Source organism: Balaenoptera musculus, chromosome 1, assembly GCF_009873245.2.
Source record: "Balaenoptera musculus isolate JJ_BM4_2016_0621 chromosome 1, mBalMus1.pri.v3, whole genome shotgun sequence".
NCBI classification, from domain to species: domain Eukaryota; kingdom Metazoa; phylum Chordata; class Mammalia; order Artiodactyla; family Balaenopteridae; genus Balaenoptera; species Balaenoptera musculus.
Window position 1 is genome coordinate 178,406,405 of NC_045785.1, and position 16,495 is coordinate 178,422,899.

A 16,495-nucleotide genomic window follows, 5' to 3' on the forward strand; every position below is an offset into this window, starting at 1 on the left:
GCCAGGATTTTCACCCATTATGTGGGTTGTCTTTAGTGGTGAGTATCTGGTGAGTTTTTGATATATGTGGTCAATTATCTTTAGCTATATTTATCATTAGCCTGTTTATATCTTTTCCTTTAAAGAGTCTTCAGCTGTAGAATATTTGCCAGTAGATCATGGATTTCCATGTTCAGTTTTATCCTTTTTTTTACTGGATTCAATAAATTAGTTGCATTGCTTTATTCACACGACTGCATTGCAATTCAAAGACCTTGGCGGCATTTTAGAATTATGATGAAATCATCATGGGACCAGGTATCCATAACCTTATTTCTCCAAAATGTCACTAAACCATGGCAAGGAGGGGAGGAGCACACACATAAACATGCTTATTGAATAGAAACTTATTTCATACTAACTATGGGGCAAAATGGTAGACTAGCATAGCAGACCAGGAGTTTAAAGAAGAAATAAAAATAAAAAAGAAATATGAAAAAAAAAAGAAATATGATAGCCAAACATTTACAATTAAAACTTTATAACAAGATATAGACAGTGGGAATTTAGAAAATTTATTCTCTGGGTCCTGAAGGAAACTGAGTGACAGGAGACCATGAGATTATCAGTTTTCAGAGACACTTCAACAAAGTACTCTGGCAAGCTTGAAGCTTCAGTGAAAGTTCTGTTAATGTCTTTTGCTGATGATCTGACTGTGTATTTTTAATACTCAGTTTTGAGAATTTTAAAATATTTTCTACCTGCTTGCCCCTTATTGGATAAATGGTTTGCAAACAGTTTTGCCCATTTTGGAGCTTATTTTCCTTTATCCTTAAAATGATCTTTCACAAAGGAAGAGTTTCATTTTGATGAAGTCCGATAGATCAAATTTTCCTTTTATGAATCATGCTTTTGTTTTAAAATCTAAGAACTCTCTTTCTAACCATAGATCCCCAAGATTCTAGACCATGTTTCTTTCTTTTTTCTTGAAAGTTTTATATTTTTATATTTTACTTTTAAGTCCATGATCCATTTTGAGTTAATTCTTGTATAAAACATGAGGTTGGTATTGAAGGTTTGTTAATCACCTATGGATTTCCACTTGCTCCAGCTCCATTTGCCGAAGACTCTACATCCTCTAGTGAATAGCTTTTACATCTTTGTTGAAAATCAGGTGGGATTTTTTAAAAAATAGATTTATTTATTTATTTATTTTTGGCTGCATTTGGTCTTCATTGCTGCGCACGGGCTTTCTCTAGTTGCAGCACGCAGGGGCTACTCTTTGTTGCTGTGGCTTCTCTTGTTGTGGAGCACGGGCTCTAGGCATGAGGGCTTCAGTGGTTGCAGTGCACGGGCTCAGTAGTTTTGGCTCACGGGCTCTAGAGCGCAGTCTCAGTACTTGTGGCGCACTTAGTTGCCCACGGGCTTAGCTGCTCCGTGGCACGTGGGATTTTCCCAGACCAGGGCTCGAACCCATGTCCCCTGCATTGGCAGGTGGATTCTTAATCACTGAACCACCAGGGAAGCCCCCAGGTAGGCTTTTTGTGTGGTTCTCCTTCTGGGTTCTCTAATCTGTTCCATGGGTTAAGTGTCTCTCCCTCTGCTGAAATCACACTGTCTAAAAATGGAAAATTCTAAGGTGAATATATTGAATGTGTAGCTGGATGGATGGATAGATGGATGCATGGATAAGTGTAAACATTCAGTGGTTTTCTACGGTTTTTAAGATACTGCCTAAACTTCTGAATATAGCTTACAGATTCTTATGTGATTCTGCAATTGCTTATTTTTTGGTTTTTTTTCTATATCCCTACTCTGACACTCTGATACCCAGATAAAATAATATTTAACTTTTCTTCACTGTCTTAAATGGTTTTCTCTGAGACCTCTCTCTGTAATGTTCTTACTGTCTGCAAATTAATTTAACTTGATTCTATTCAGACTTATGGTTCTCACTTAGAAATCAGCTTCTTTGCAAACCTGATGTACACAGCACTCAGGTTGTATACTTCCTGTGTACACCTGTGGCACACTAACCTGTCACATTCACAGAATTTATCACAGTGACTTGTAAATACCTGTTTATTCTCTGTATTTTACCATTGAGAGACAGTCCTCTATTAGTCTCTCACAGATTTGCATGTCTTTCTAGAATAACAAGAATATAAGGCCTTGACTGCTTTTTACCCAAGCCATTTCTTGGAGTTTGCAAAGCACCTTGAGGACAGGAGTAGTGTCTCTTTCTGGAGCAAACAGCAATTTCACTTACTGCCAAGCTCAGCAAGTCTCTCCCGTAATGCAACCCACTGGGTGTGCAAGACATCCATCTGGTTCACACAGGGCACAGGGTACAAAAGGAAGCAATGCAAACATGACAATCAGGGTGCTTACTTTGCCCTGAGTAATAAAGTCATTTGACTCTCACCTATGAGCCTTGGGTCTTCTGCTACCATCCATGAAACAACAATCAGTTAACTCAATGCCTTATATATGGGACAAAATCAGAACCCACACTCAACATTTAATACTAAACTCTAAATCATATAAGGGAAAGACATTTCAAACATTTCCTCATTGGGACGTAGATATATAGTCTGCACTAATAATTATGTATAAAATAATTGATAAAATATTATTATATGTTGTAAACATACTGATAAAGTTAGGAAAGGTCCTTAATCTTAGAGAGCTTGCCCCACCCCCGGCCAGGCCCCCTCAATAGCTTTATCTCTGCCATCTACTCCATTTACTACATCTCCTAGGTTGGGCCTTTCTTCCCAGGCTTGATAAAGCAGTCCTAACCACTGCAGTTTTCATTCCACTGCCTCACGTTAGGTTTTCATTATGTTTTCAATTATTATCTTATTAGACTTTTTCCTACTAGACTATCTGCTCATTGTCACTCCTACATACAACTCTGTCTGCAGGCTTCCAGGAGTCATTTTCTTAGAATTAAAGCTCATCTGTGTCTACTAACAGAGGATAATATCCAAAGATACTTTATGATCTGGATCTATCTGCTTTTATGCCTCAAATGATGACTATAATTTTGATGAAAAATGACAGGAAGACATCAGCAGATAAGCAAAAGTGAAAGTTCCCTTAATATAATAATACTGATAATTTATAACAGTAATAACATCTAACATATCTTGTTTACTCTGCACAAGGTACTAAGCATTGTTCATGATTGAGATATTTAAATCTCAAAATCACTCTGCAAGTACACATTATTATTTGTAGTAGTGGTGGTGGGGCTGGTGGTGGTGGGGTGGTATTTGTATTTTGTAGAGGAGAAAATATTGAGAAGCAATGCATTTTTTCTGGGTAAATGGTTACATTGTTTAGTAGATACAATGTGTTCTTTTTTGGAAGCTAAGTTCTCTTTCCTTTAAATTCCTTCCTAAGCTCACACACACATTGAGTGGGATGAGAATTCCATCAGGTGTTTGTAAATCTCAACCTGACATTCTTAAAGCGTTAGACAGGAGGGGCTTTGTACTCCTGTGACTATTCCTGTGAGAGGCTTTTAGGGATTCTCACTACTGACTAGCTGGGTGTCGGGATGTACAAGTCATCATCAGTTACATGATTCTCCATCATGAGTACATCTCACCCTGTAGATATTCACATCTGTCCTCCCAGTGTGAACAAGGGTCCAAACCAGTCCCAGAGTAATCTAAAGCAAAGACTTCAACCTGGATTTCTGCAGGTCATCTCAAAACATGCACTGGGATCTGACATTTGAAAACCAGGAGGGACCTCAGTCCTGCCTAACATTCTTATACCCACAAAACTGAAGTCCGGCCCCAGGCTTACCATTTCCTATTGTTATCATACTCTTCACACAGGCTTTCTCCAGCTCTCAGGAGCTTTCCCAGCAATTGCAGAATCATCATGTTGTGCATTTAAATTTCTTGCTCTCCATTTGGACTTCTGTCTCCTCTTGTCTCCTTAAGAGAGATCTAATTATCTTAAGGGCATAGTACACCCATAATGAGTCAGGCAATCCCTTCTGTGTCTTCCCATAGAGTTTTCTCTTTTTAACTAATCATACCCTTTAACACGATGGATTGTAATTAGTACTTCAAGTGTCTTTCTTAACAACTAGAATAGGATCTCTTCAAGGCAAGAGTGACTTCTAATTGATCTTAGTACCCTTAGTTCTTAGTACAGCTCCTGGCATATTTAAAATTTTCCCTAAATATTTGGCTACTGATTTTATTAATGGATTATTTATTTAAACATCATAGAAAATCTGCTAGAAATTCAACTACCATGAGCCAGAATATGATTCCATATATTTTGGTGGAAGTTTGGAGGGCTTTTTAGGTAAAACATATTTGTTCCTATGTAATTTTTATGATGGTAATGAGAATTACATAAAATAAAACTAATTTTTAATAGTTTTTTAATAAAAACTATATTTTTATTTTAAATAATGAAAATATAAATAAATGAAATATAAATAAAAATGTAATGCCTTTAAATGTAGTATACACTATTTTAAAATGTCTTATTCTGTTGAAATTTGGTTCAATTTAAAAATTTTTTAAATAAAACAATTAGTTGACCATAAAACATAGGAAGAGAACATTCATGAAATATGTGACCTCAATCAGTTTGACTCCATATGCAATATCCCCCATGCTGACAGCATAGTTAAAGTTTCACTGTTTAAATAATCTTTGGAAAATTAGAAACTTGTTTAACAACTTCTATTATGAACCTTCAGACATATAGGATAACAAAATCTATCCTACATATTTTAATAAATCTCTTACACTGAGTTATTCCTCACACCAGTCTCAAGGTAATATATCTGATTATAGTCATCTATTTTAGGAAATAGGGGAATTTGAAAGATTAATTAGAGTGTCTGGAATTAAACAAGGGATTGGGTGGAAATTAGTTTGCTTTTAAAAAGATGCCATTGGGGGATCCATTTCTAGATCAGTGCTCTAAACACTGCTCTCTGGATTATTTTCCTTGTTGTTTCAGCTTACCTGTTCTGACATGATAACTTCATAGCATTAGAAAATATCTTTCTGATCAGGCTTAGTAGTTTAACATCCAAGGAGTACCTGACCTGAAAGGAGAGGGACTATAGTTCAATCGTTAAGAACTTGTGCTCATGCATAACATAAATTGAGTTCAAATACTGAGTTCTATAGAACCTTTTGAAAGATACATTTTTCTATATATTTTTCTCTATTTGTAAAAACAATATCCTTCCTAGTGTTTTTTCAAGGATTAATAATAGTGGTTAATATTAATTGAGGACTTACAGGATCTCAATTTCATTTTCACAATAATCATGTGAAGTTGGCACTATTATTATTCTCATTTACAGGTGAGGAAACTGAGAAATTTAAACGGTTAAAGCCACCTGTCCAAGGTAATGTAGCTAATAAGCAGAATGGATGAGATGGGACTTATAGCATTTGAGCCTAACCCATTTTAAAAACTGAAGAAAATTATCTAGTAAGCATTCCAAAATAATAAGTGTTATGCTCATTATTACTCCAGAAACTGGTCTGTTTAAATTGACTAAACCCAATAAGACAAAGTAACAAATGATCTTTCTTCCTCACCACTGTTTTCTGTTGAATACTCTCTGTCTACTCCTTGACAAGATCTTTTTTTTTTTAAATAAATTTATGTATTTTATTTATTTATTTTTGGCTGCATTGGGTCTTCATTGCTGCGCGTGGGCTTTCTCTAGTTGTGGTGAACAGGGGCTACTCTTCGTTGCATTGCGCGGGCTTCTCATTATGGTGGCCTCTCTTGTTGTGGAGCCCAGGCTCTAGGCACGCGGGCTTCAGTAGTTGTGGCATGCGGGCTTCAGTAGTTGTGGCACGCGGGCTCAGTAGGTGTGGCTCACGGGTTCCAGAGCGCAGGCTCAGTAGCTGTGGCTCACAGGCCTAGTTGCTCCGCGACTTGTGGGATCCTCCCGGACCAGGGCTCGAACCCGTGTCCCCTGCATTGGCAGGCGGATTCCTAACCACTGTGCCACCAGGGAAGCCCCTTGACAGGATCTTGAGATAGAGGCACTTGGCCACTTTATAGGCATTTGGTGCTCTGGCCTCTGTGTCTCAGGAAGGCTGCTGGTGGCTGAATCCCACACATGCTACCCTACTCTGGCCAGACCTCCTTTAAGCCTTATCCTGTAGACAGGCTGTGGGAGACACTCTGGGCCCCAGCTCCTCATCCCCAGAGCACTGAGAGCCTTCAAATCGTTGCAGAAACACATGTCAGCACCACTACAGTTGTTCTGAGCTCAGTGGATGTTTGCATTCCATTGTGGTGTAGGCACTATCCATTTAAAAAAGCCACAGATACCAAATGAAAGCAAGAACTGGTATAGGAAGAGAGAGAGAGAGAGAGGTGAGAACCTTTTCCAAAAAGAAGCAGAATAAAATGAAACTCTCCAAAAAGCCATCAAGATTTCTCTAGGACTATGCAACTGGTAGCTGATAGAGAGTCCACTATTACCCATACTCAGTCTCCGAGTGTCGTTGGTGTTGGAAAACAGCTAGATAGAAGATAATGGTGATAGCAAGGTGGCATGTCTGTTGTCCTAATTCCATCAGCAACTCACATGTCAGTTGTCTCTGCTCAAATTGGGTCAGCCTGAACTTGAAAGCAAGTCTCAGACTCACACATAGTGTTTGCTGCCAATGGACATTCTAACCTTTGTCCTTGGACCAATGATTCCTAGTAATTTTTTTGACTTCAAGTCATTGGAACAGGTGTCTCTGGTATCCTTGTTCCCAAGGCCTTACAATCTGATGTTTGACCAGGTTGAAGGTTTGGGGCAACAGCTTTATTGAACTCTTTGCTTACACATTCTGAGATGATTTTAGAACAAACTTATGTTTGGGTTGATGGGATGTGTATCATCAAATCTATATACACATTTCAAGGCAAAAAGGCAAAAAAACCTTGACTGTTTTTACAGAGCTTAGCACCAACTAAAGTAAGATGCTGCTCTGCTGACAAGGTGATGACGATAATGATGGTGGTGATGGTGATGGTAATGATGATGACATCCCTGTGGTTTGAAAAGAGAAAGAACTGATTCAATTTTACTGAGTCATTATCATTTGTCACAAGATACAAGATATCATATCAAAGTATTTGCTATGAAACTAAGGAAAACACCTAAGCACAGTTGCCCAGGGATACAGTCTGTTGTCATTAGGATGGAAGAAGTGGATCAGAATTTTCAGGTGGGAAAACAGCTGAGTTCCAGTGGCCAGTGGAACTTCAACAAGCTTGTTCGCCTACATCATTCATGTCACAGTATTTACAGATCCACTGGTTATACTGCAGGAACCACTTTTAAAATCCACAAGAACTATAGGATACTTCCCTATTCTTTGCCACAGTAGAGATTACACTGAATCATCAAGAAAGCCTCTTTAAGACATTTACCTCCATCCTCATGTAATTTTTCCATGAATAAAAAAATACAGAGCAAAATAACCCTGATATTACAAATTTAAATTTATTTTTAATTGTTGGATTTTGAGAAGAGCATGTCGATTATTATTTACTTATTTAAAAGATCTGTTGAATTTCATCAAAAGTTTTTTCTGTATCTATTGAGATGATCATATGGTTTTTATTCTTCAATTTGTTAATATGGTGTATTACATTGATTGATTTGCAGGTATTGAAGAATCCTTGCATCCCTGGGATAAATCCCACTTGACCATGGCGTATGATCCTTTTAATGTATTGTTGGATTCAGTTTGCTAGAATTTTATTGAGGATTTTTGCGTCTATGTTCATCAGTGATATTGGCCTGTAATTTTCTTTTTTAGTGCTATCTTTCTCTCTCTAATCTTTCTCTCTCTCTCTCTGTGTCTTTCTTTCTCTCTCTCCAGTGATTTTCTTTGCTCTGAAGTTGAATTATTTGATATTAATATAGCCACTCTTGTTTTCCTTTGCTTAATATTTGCATAATATCCTTTTATTATTTTACTTCAATCTTCCATGTAATTATATTTGAAGAGATTTTCTTGCTGTCAGCATATAGTTGAGTCATATTTTTTGATCCACCTTGTCAATATCTGTCTTCTAAAAAATCCATTGAGATTTTTATTTCAGATATGCTATTTCTCAGTTCTAAAAGTTCTATTTTTTCTTTTATATCTTCTCATATCCTGAGACTTACTATTTTTGGGAGGGGGGGATTCTATTTTTTCAGTTGTTTCAGTCATATTTGTAATTGCTCCTTGAACAATTTTTGTGATCACTACTTTAAAATCTTTGTGAAATTATTCAGTATCTCTTTCTTCTTGGTGTTGGTATCTACGATTGAGTCATCTCATTCAGTTTGAGATCCTCCTGGTTCTATGTATGAAATGATTGAAACCTGGACATTTCTGCATTATGTTGTGAGACTCTGGATCTTATTTGAACTTGGTGTTTAAGCTGGCTTTTTCTACTAGCACTTCGGTAAGGGAAGGAGGGTACTTCACTGTCCCTGGGTGGGGCTAGAATTCCAGATTCACTGCTGGTTTTCAGTTGATACCCAGTGAGGAGGGAGCTCCTCATTACCCTTGGCCAGGCATGGGAATTTGGGTTCCCCACCTGGTCTCCACTGACAGCGCTACAGAAGTAACCTTGTTTCCACTAGGTGATGTTAAAAGTCCTGACACTTTTCTAGGCCTCCCCTGATACCACCCCAAAGGTGGGGGTAAAGGGCAGCACATTGTACCCAGATGGGTCAAGAAGTCCAAGCTCTCCACATGGTCTCCACTGATATCACAGTGGAAAAAGAACCTTATTACTGGTAATTGGACATGAAAGTCCAGTTTCTCTCCTGGGAGTTCTCTGAAAACACTCTACCAGTAGCGTTGAGAAGTTCATGAGAGTCTCAGGAAGGTGGAAGTATAGGCTTTCCTTTCAGCACTTGCTGGCATACGTGGAGGTGAGGGTCACACTGTTTCCTGTGCTGTTTTACTGCAGTAGAGCTGTATTGTCTCATATGTCTGTCTTGTTAGGCTGTTCCTTTCCTGTTCCTTTATCTAGAAAGGGCAGGTTTTGTTGGAGATCTTTTTTGCCCTGTGCCTTTTGGCATTCTCAGGTTGCTGGGTTCTTCAACTCCCAAGTTTGGAATATATGAAGTAAAAAGAAAACCCAAAGAACTCATTACCATGTTATTCTATACACACTGAAGTTCCTGCACCTTTCAGAGTCTTCTTAGATTTGTTTTATATATAATTGTCCAGGACTTTTCATTGTATTTGTGAAGAGGAATAGGGAAAAGTATGATATTTCTTTTTTCCAGAAGCAGAAGTTCATCCCTTTACTTGTAGTCTATCTTAGTCTTTATATGTAAAGTAGGTTTCTTGTAGACCTCATATAGTTGCTATTGTTTAAATAAACTCTGACAATCTCTGTCTTTTAATTAGTATCTTTAGACCATTCATATTTAAAGTTGGATTAGCATAAGCCATGTTTGTAATTGTTTTCTGTTTATTGACAGAGGCTTCTTTCGCTCTCTTATCTGGTTTTAACTGAGCATGTTATATGATTCCATTTTAATCTCCTTTCTAGCATATCAGTTGCCTAGAGTTGATAGTGTTCATTTTTTATTAATGTAACAGATCATTTCACGTGGTAGTATAGATACCTTACAACAGAATGTTCCCAATCCTTCCCTCCCATCTTTTGATTCATTGCTGTCATTTATTTTACTTTCCATGTGCTATAATCACCAGCTGTTGCTATTTATGATTTAAACTAACATTGTATTCAGTGGACTATATACTTAGAGTCAACAAGATTGTTGTGCTACCTAAGTTTTGGAAATGTGCCTCCGAAATGCTTCTGAATTTTATTTTGATAGGTGCCTGGGGATATTATTGACCTGTGACAAATACTATAATTTTTAATGATTTTTTTTTATCTTGCAAACTCTGAATCATTTGAGTGGTTTATATTAGTACTCTCTCCCATCATTTCTCCAGGGAATATGTTCACTTTAACTATTAAATGGATTGATTGATGATCATTGCTGTAAGAAACACAGCATGGCAATTTATTAGCAGGATGCTGTAGTTCTTAGTCTTCACTGTAGTCTAACAAATTATAGTCCATAAAAAAAACATTTCCAAAGGACCTTAGGCCTAAAGATTATCCATTTCACCTGCAAAATCTAATGATCTGTCAATCATGGTCATTGTGCTGGCTGAGCAGCATAGGAGAAAGAGAAAGTGAGCGGACACTCTAACTGCCATCTCCTCTATACCAGGTTTAAAATATGTTTATTAGTAAAGATTTTGTAAATCAAGATTATATTTGAAATGTGAAAATTATTTATAATTTGTAAAACTTCAGATACATAATTATACATTTAATCATGTAATGTGTAAGTGACACTGAAAATAATCCCTTAGTTTTATCTTCAAGGTATTTATTTTCATGTTTAAAAAGTGCTAATTATTTGAGAGAAATTATTTTAAAAGCTAATTTCATGATTTGAGAAACTACCCTAGATGTAGTATTTCCTCTAATTTTGCAAGAAACCAGCCTGCCGATTTTTCATTTCCTTTAGGCAATGAGGAGCTCATTATTGAGGCCACCTACTGATGGTGTGATTGAAATTTTGAATCTGTGCATAATCACCTCATCGTTTTGATCTTTTGATGCAAATCTCTAGACAATCATGGACATTGCGCTAAAAAAGCTTTGGAAGTTCAATTTTAGCCCTCAATTGCTCACATTCCATTTAAGTCCCACATAAATCTGAAACATTGCTAGCATGCCTATCTTCTCTTAAGGATTAAAAATTGCACTCTGAACTTTCTATGACTGACAAATTATTTTATTTTACACATTCCAAGAAGTTAGAGTATCAGGTAATAGCATGCCTGGAAAATTTTGGTTTTAAATAACGTGTTATCTTTTGACTGATTTACAGTCTCAACAATTTGCAGTTCATATCATCCTATGTTATTTTGTCAATGTGTCATTAGCTTGCAAATTAGTGGGTTTTTTCTTCTTTACCCTCTCAGATGAGAATATTATTGAACATAGGAATTTAGTTCTATATTAAGCAGAATAGTTTTATATTAAAAGAATTGAATTGCACCTTTTAACATGACAAAATATTATTTTAAATAAGGAAAATCCTCTTTAAATATTAAAGGGCACCAGAACTTACTCCTCCCATTTGTTGTAATTTCATTTAATTTTTACAGGTAGACTTGTAAAAATTTATATTTAAATTTTTAAAAAATTACTATTAAAACACAATCATCAAACGTTGGTTTGTTAAGAAATATTTTTAAAATTGGCAGTTAGATACTAAAGATAATTATGTGCACGGAGGTTACAAGTTTAATTACATTTCAATTAAGACTCAGAATTTTTTACTGTAATAAAGTCCATATTATAAATCCAACATAAGTAATAGTTTTTATAATAATTAGTAAGATCAAATAATTAACTAAATTTAATAAATTTAAATTAAACATTAAATATAAATGTCAAATACGTGATTTTGTTTTTTTTGCTTTATACTGGAATATCAATTGGAATTTGTTATTTTCTAAGACTTTTTTTTTAAAAAAGTTTTAGATTTACAATAAAATTGAGAGGAGGCTACAGAGATTCCCCATATTTCCTCATCCCCCACACATGCAGAGCCTCCCCCATTTTATCAACATTATTCTCAGAATGGTACATTTTTTACCAAGTATGAACCTACATTGACACATCATAATTACCCAAAGTCCATAGTTCACCTTAGGGTTCACTTCTAGTGTTGAACATTCTATGGGCTTAGAAAAATTTGTAGTGACATACCTCCATTATTATAATATCATACAGAGTATTTTCATTGCCCTAAAAATCCTCTGTGCTCTGCCTATTCATCTCCACTCCCCACCCACCACTACCTGGGGCAACCACTTATCTTTTATTGTCTCTATAGTTTTGCCTTTTCCAGAATGTCACATAGTTGGAATAACACAGTATGAAGCCATCTCAGATTGGCTTCTTTCACTGTGTATGTGCTTTTAAGTTTCCTCCATTCCTTTCATGGCTTGATCACTTCCTTTTAGCATGAATAATATTCCTTGTCTGGATGTACCACAGTTTAACCATAAACCTAATGAAGGACATCATGGTTGCTTACACGTATGGGCTATTATGAATAAAACTTTTATAGACATCCATATACAGGTTTTTCTGTGGACATAGATTGTTAACTCCTCTGGGAAAATATCAATGAGCACAATTGCTGTATCATATTGTAAGAAATTGTCAAACTGTCTTCCAAAGTGGCTGTAACATTTTGCATCCCCACCAGCAATGTGTAAGAGTTTCTGTTGCTCCACATCCTCACCAGCATTTGATGTTGTCACGGTGTTTTGGATTGTGGGCATTCTAATAGATATATAGTGGTATCTCATTGTTATTTTAACTTGCATTTCTCTGGTGATATATGATGTAGAGCAAATTCTCATATGCTTATTTGCCATCTGTATATCTTCTTTGGTAAGGTGTCTGTTATGGTCTTTGGCTCATTTTTTCAGCAGTCTGTTTGTCTTCTTATTGTTGAGTTTTAAAAGTTCTTTGTGTATTTTGAATAACAGTCTTTTATCATATGTGTCTTTTTGCAAAGATTTTCTCCCAGTCTGTGGCTTGTCTTCTCATTTTCTTTACGTTGACTTTCACAGAGCAAATCTTTTTAATTTTAATGAAGTCTGGCTTATCATTTGTTTACTTTGTGGATTGTGCCTTAATGTTGTATCAAAACATCACCACAGGCATCACCTATGGTTATATGGATGTTGTACAAGCACCACCATATCAGAGATCATTTAGGTTTTCTCTTACAATCTTTCAGGAGTTTTACAGTTTCATGTACATTTAAGTCTATGATACACTTTGAGTTAATTTTTGAGAAAGGTGTAAGGTCTGTTTCTAAATTCATTGTTTTACATGTTGATGTTGAGTTGTTCCAGCAGTATTTGTTAAAGGAACTTTCTTTGCTCCATTTTATTGCCATTGTTCTTTTGTAAAAGATCAGTATCCTATATTTCTCAGTGTCTATTTCTGGACTTCCTATTCTATACCATTGATCTATTAGTCCATCCTTTCACCAGTACCACATTGTCTTGATTACTGTAGCTTTATATTAAATCTTAAAGTTGGGTAGTGTCACTCTTCCAACTTTGTTCTTCTCCTTTAATATTGTGTTGGATATCCTGGCTAAAATTTATTAATTTTATCAAATTTTTCAAAGTATCAGCTTTTGGTTCCAATGATTTTCTCTAGTGATTTTCTGCTTTCAACTTCTGCTTATTTTGAATTTAATTTGCTCTTATTTTTCTAGTTTTCTATGGTGGAAAGTTCTTACATAGTTGGATTTTAGATCTTTCTTCTTTTCTAGTACGTACATTTAATGCTATAAAAGTTCCTCTAAGCACTTATTTGCTGTATCCCACAAATTTTTATAAGTTATTTCTGCATTTTCATTTAGTTAAAAATATTTTTTAAATTTCTCTTGAGATTTCATTTGACCCATGGGTTATTTAGAAGTGTATTGTTTAATCTTCATGTATTTAGGGATTGTCCAGTTATCTTCCTGCTATTTATTTCTGGTTTAATTCCATGTAGTCTAAGAGCAGACATTGCATTATTTCTGTTCTTTTAAATTTGTTAAGGTGTGTTTTGTGGCTCACAATGTGGTCTATCTTTGTGAATGTTTCATGTGTGCTTGAGAAAAATGTGTGTGCTGCTGTACTTGGATAAATTAGTGTATGATGTTAATTGCATCCATTTAATTGATAGTGTTAAATGGATAGTTGATATCCATTTAAATGTAAATGGATAGTAAATGTTGATAGTGATTTCAGCTGTGTCCTTATTGATTTTCTGGATCTGTCCATTACTTGCAGAGGTGTGTTAAAGTCTCCAACTATGATAGGAGGTTCAACTATTTATCCTTAAACTCTATCAGTTTTTGACTCACATTGTTTGATGCTCTGCTGTTAGGCACATACATGTTAAGAATTGTTAGGCCTTCTGTAAAAACATTCTCCAGGATAGATCACATCTTGGGTGACAAATCAAGCCTCAGAAATTTTATGAAAATTGAAATTGTATCAAACATCTTTTCTGACCACAACACTATGAGATTAAAAATCAATTACAGGAAAAAAAAAAAACTGTAAAAAACACAAACACATGGAGGCTAAACAATGCACTACTAAATAACCAAGAGATCACTGAATAAATCGAAGAGGAAAAAAAAAATACATAGAAACAAATGACAACAAAAACACGATGACCCAAAACCTATGGGACACAGCAAAAGAGCAGTTCTATGAGGGAAGTTTATAGCAATTCAATCTCACCTCAAGAAACAAGAAAAATCTCAAACAAACAATCTAACCTTACACCTAAAGAAACTAGAGAAAGAAGAACAAAAAAACTCAAAAGTAAGTAGAAAGAAAGAAATCATAAAGATCAGAACAGAAATAAATGAAATAGAAATGAAGAAAACAATAGCAAAGATCAATAAAACTAAAAGTTGGTTCTGTGAAAAGATAAACAAAATTGATAAACCTTTAGCCAGACTCATCAAGAAAAAAAGGGAAGGGACTCAAATCAATAAAATTAGAAATGAAAAAGGAGAATTTACAAGTGACACCACAGAAATACAAAGATCATAAGAGACTACTACAAGCAACTATATGCCAATAAAATGGACAACCTGGAAGAAATGAACAAATTCATAGAAAGGTATAACTTTCCAAGGCTGAACCAGGAAGAATTAGAAAATATAAACAGACCAAACACAAGTAACGAAATTCAAGCTGTAATTAAAAATCTTCCAACAAACCGAAGTCCAGGACCAGATGGCCTCACAGGAAAATTCTATCAAACATAGAGGGAAGAGCTAACATCTATCCTTTCAAACTCTTCCAAAAAATTGCAGGGGGAGGAAAACTCCCAAACTCATTTTATGAGGCCACCATCATGCTGATACCAAAACAAGGCAAAGATAACACAAAAAAGAAAATTACAGACCAATATCACTGATGAACATAGACGTAAAAATCCTCAACAAAATACTAGCAAACCTAATCCAACAACACATTAAAAGGATCGTACACCATGATCAAGTGGGATTTATCCCAGGGATGCAAGGATTCTTCAATATATACAAATCAATCAATGTGATACACCATATTAACAAATTAAAAAATAAAAGCCATATGATCATCTCAATAGATGCAGAAAAAGCTTTTGACAAAATTCAATACCCGTTTATGATAACACCTCTCCAGAAAGTGGGCATAGAGGGAACTTACCTCAACATAATAAAGGCTATATATGACAAATCCACAGCAAACATCATTCTCAATGAAAGCATTTCCTCTAAGATCAGGAACAAGACAAGGATGTCCACTCTTATTCAACATAGTTTTGGAAGTCCTAGCCATGGCAATCAGAGAAGAAAAGAAATACAAGGAATACAAATTGGAAAAGAAGAAGTAAAACTGTCACTGTTTGCAGATGACAAGATACTGTGCATAGAAAATCCTAAAGATGCCACGAGAAAACTACTAGAGCTAATCAATGAATTTGGTAAATTTGCAGGATACACAATTAATGCGCAGAAATCTCTCGCATTCCTATACACTAACAATGAAAAATTAGAAAGAGAAATTAAGGAAATAATCCCATTTACTACTGCAACAAAAATATTAAAATACCTAGGAATAAACCTACCTAAGGAGGCAAAAGACCTGTACTCAGAAAACTATAAAACACTGATGAAAGAAATCAAAGATGACACAAACCGATGGAGAGATACACAATGTTCTTGGATTGGAAGAATCAACATTGTGAAAATGACTATACTATTCAAAGCAATCTACAGATTCAATGCAATCCCTATCAAATTAGCAATGGCATTTTTCACAGAATTAGAACAAAAAGTTTTACAATTTGTATGGAAACACAAAAGACCCTGAATAGCCAAAGCAATCTTGAGAAGGAAAAACGGAGCTGGAGGAATCAGGGTCCCTAACTTCAGACTATACTACAAAGCTACAGTAATTAAGACAGTATGGTACTGGTACAAAAATAGGAATATAGATCAATGGAACAGGATAGAAAGCCCAGAGATAAACCCACGTGCATATGGTCACCTAATCTATGACAAAGGAGGCAAGAATATACAATGGAGAAAAGACAGCCTCTTCAACAAGTGGTGCTGGGAAAACTGGACAGCTACATGTAAAAGAATGAAATTAGAACACTCCCTAACACCATACACAAAAATAAACTCAAAATGGATTAAAATCCTAACTGTTAGACCGGACGCTTTAAAACTCTTAGAGGAAAACACAGGAAAAACACTCTTTGACATAAATCAAAGCAAGAACTTTTTTGACCCACCTCCTAGAGTAATGAAAATAAAAACAAAAATAAACAAATGGGACCTAATGAAACTTCAAAGCTTTTGCACAGCAAAGGAAAC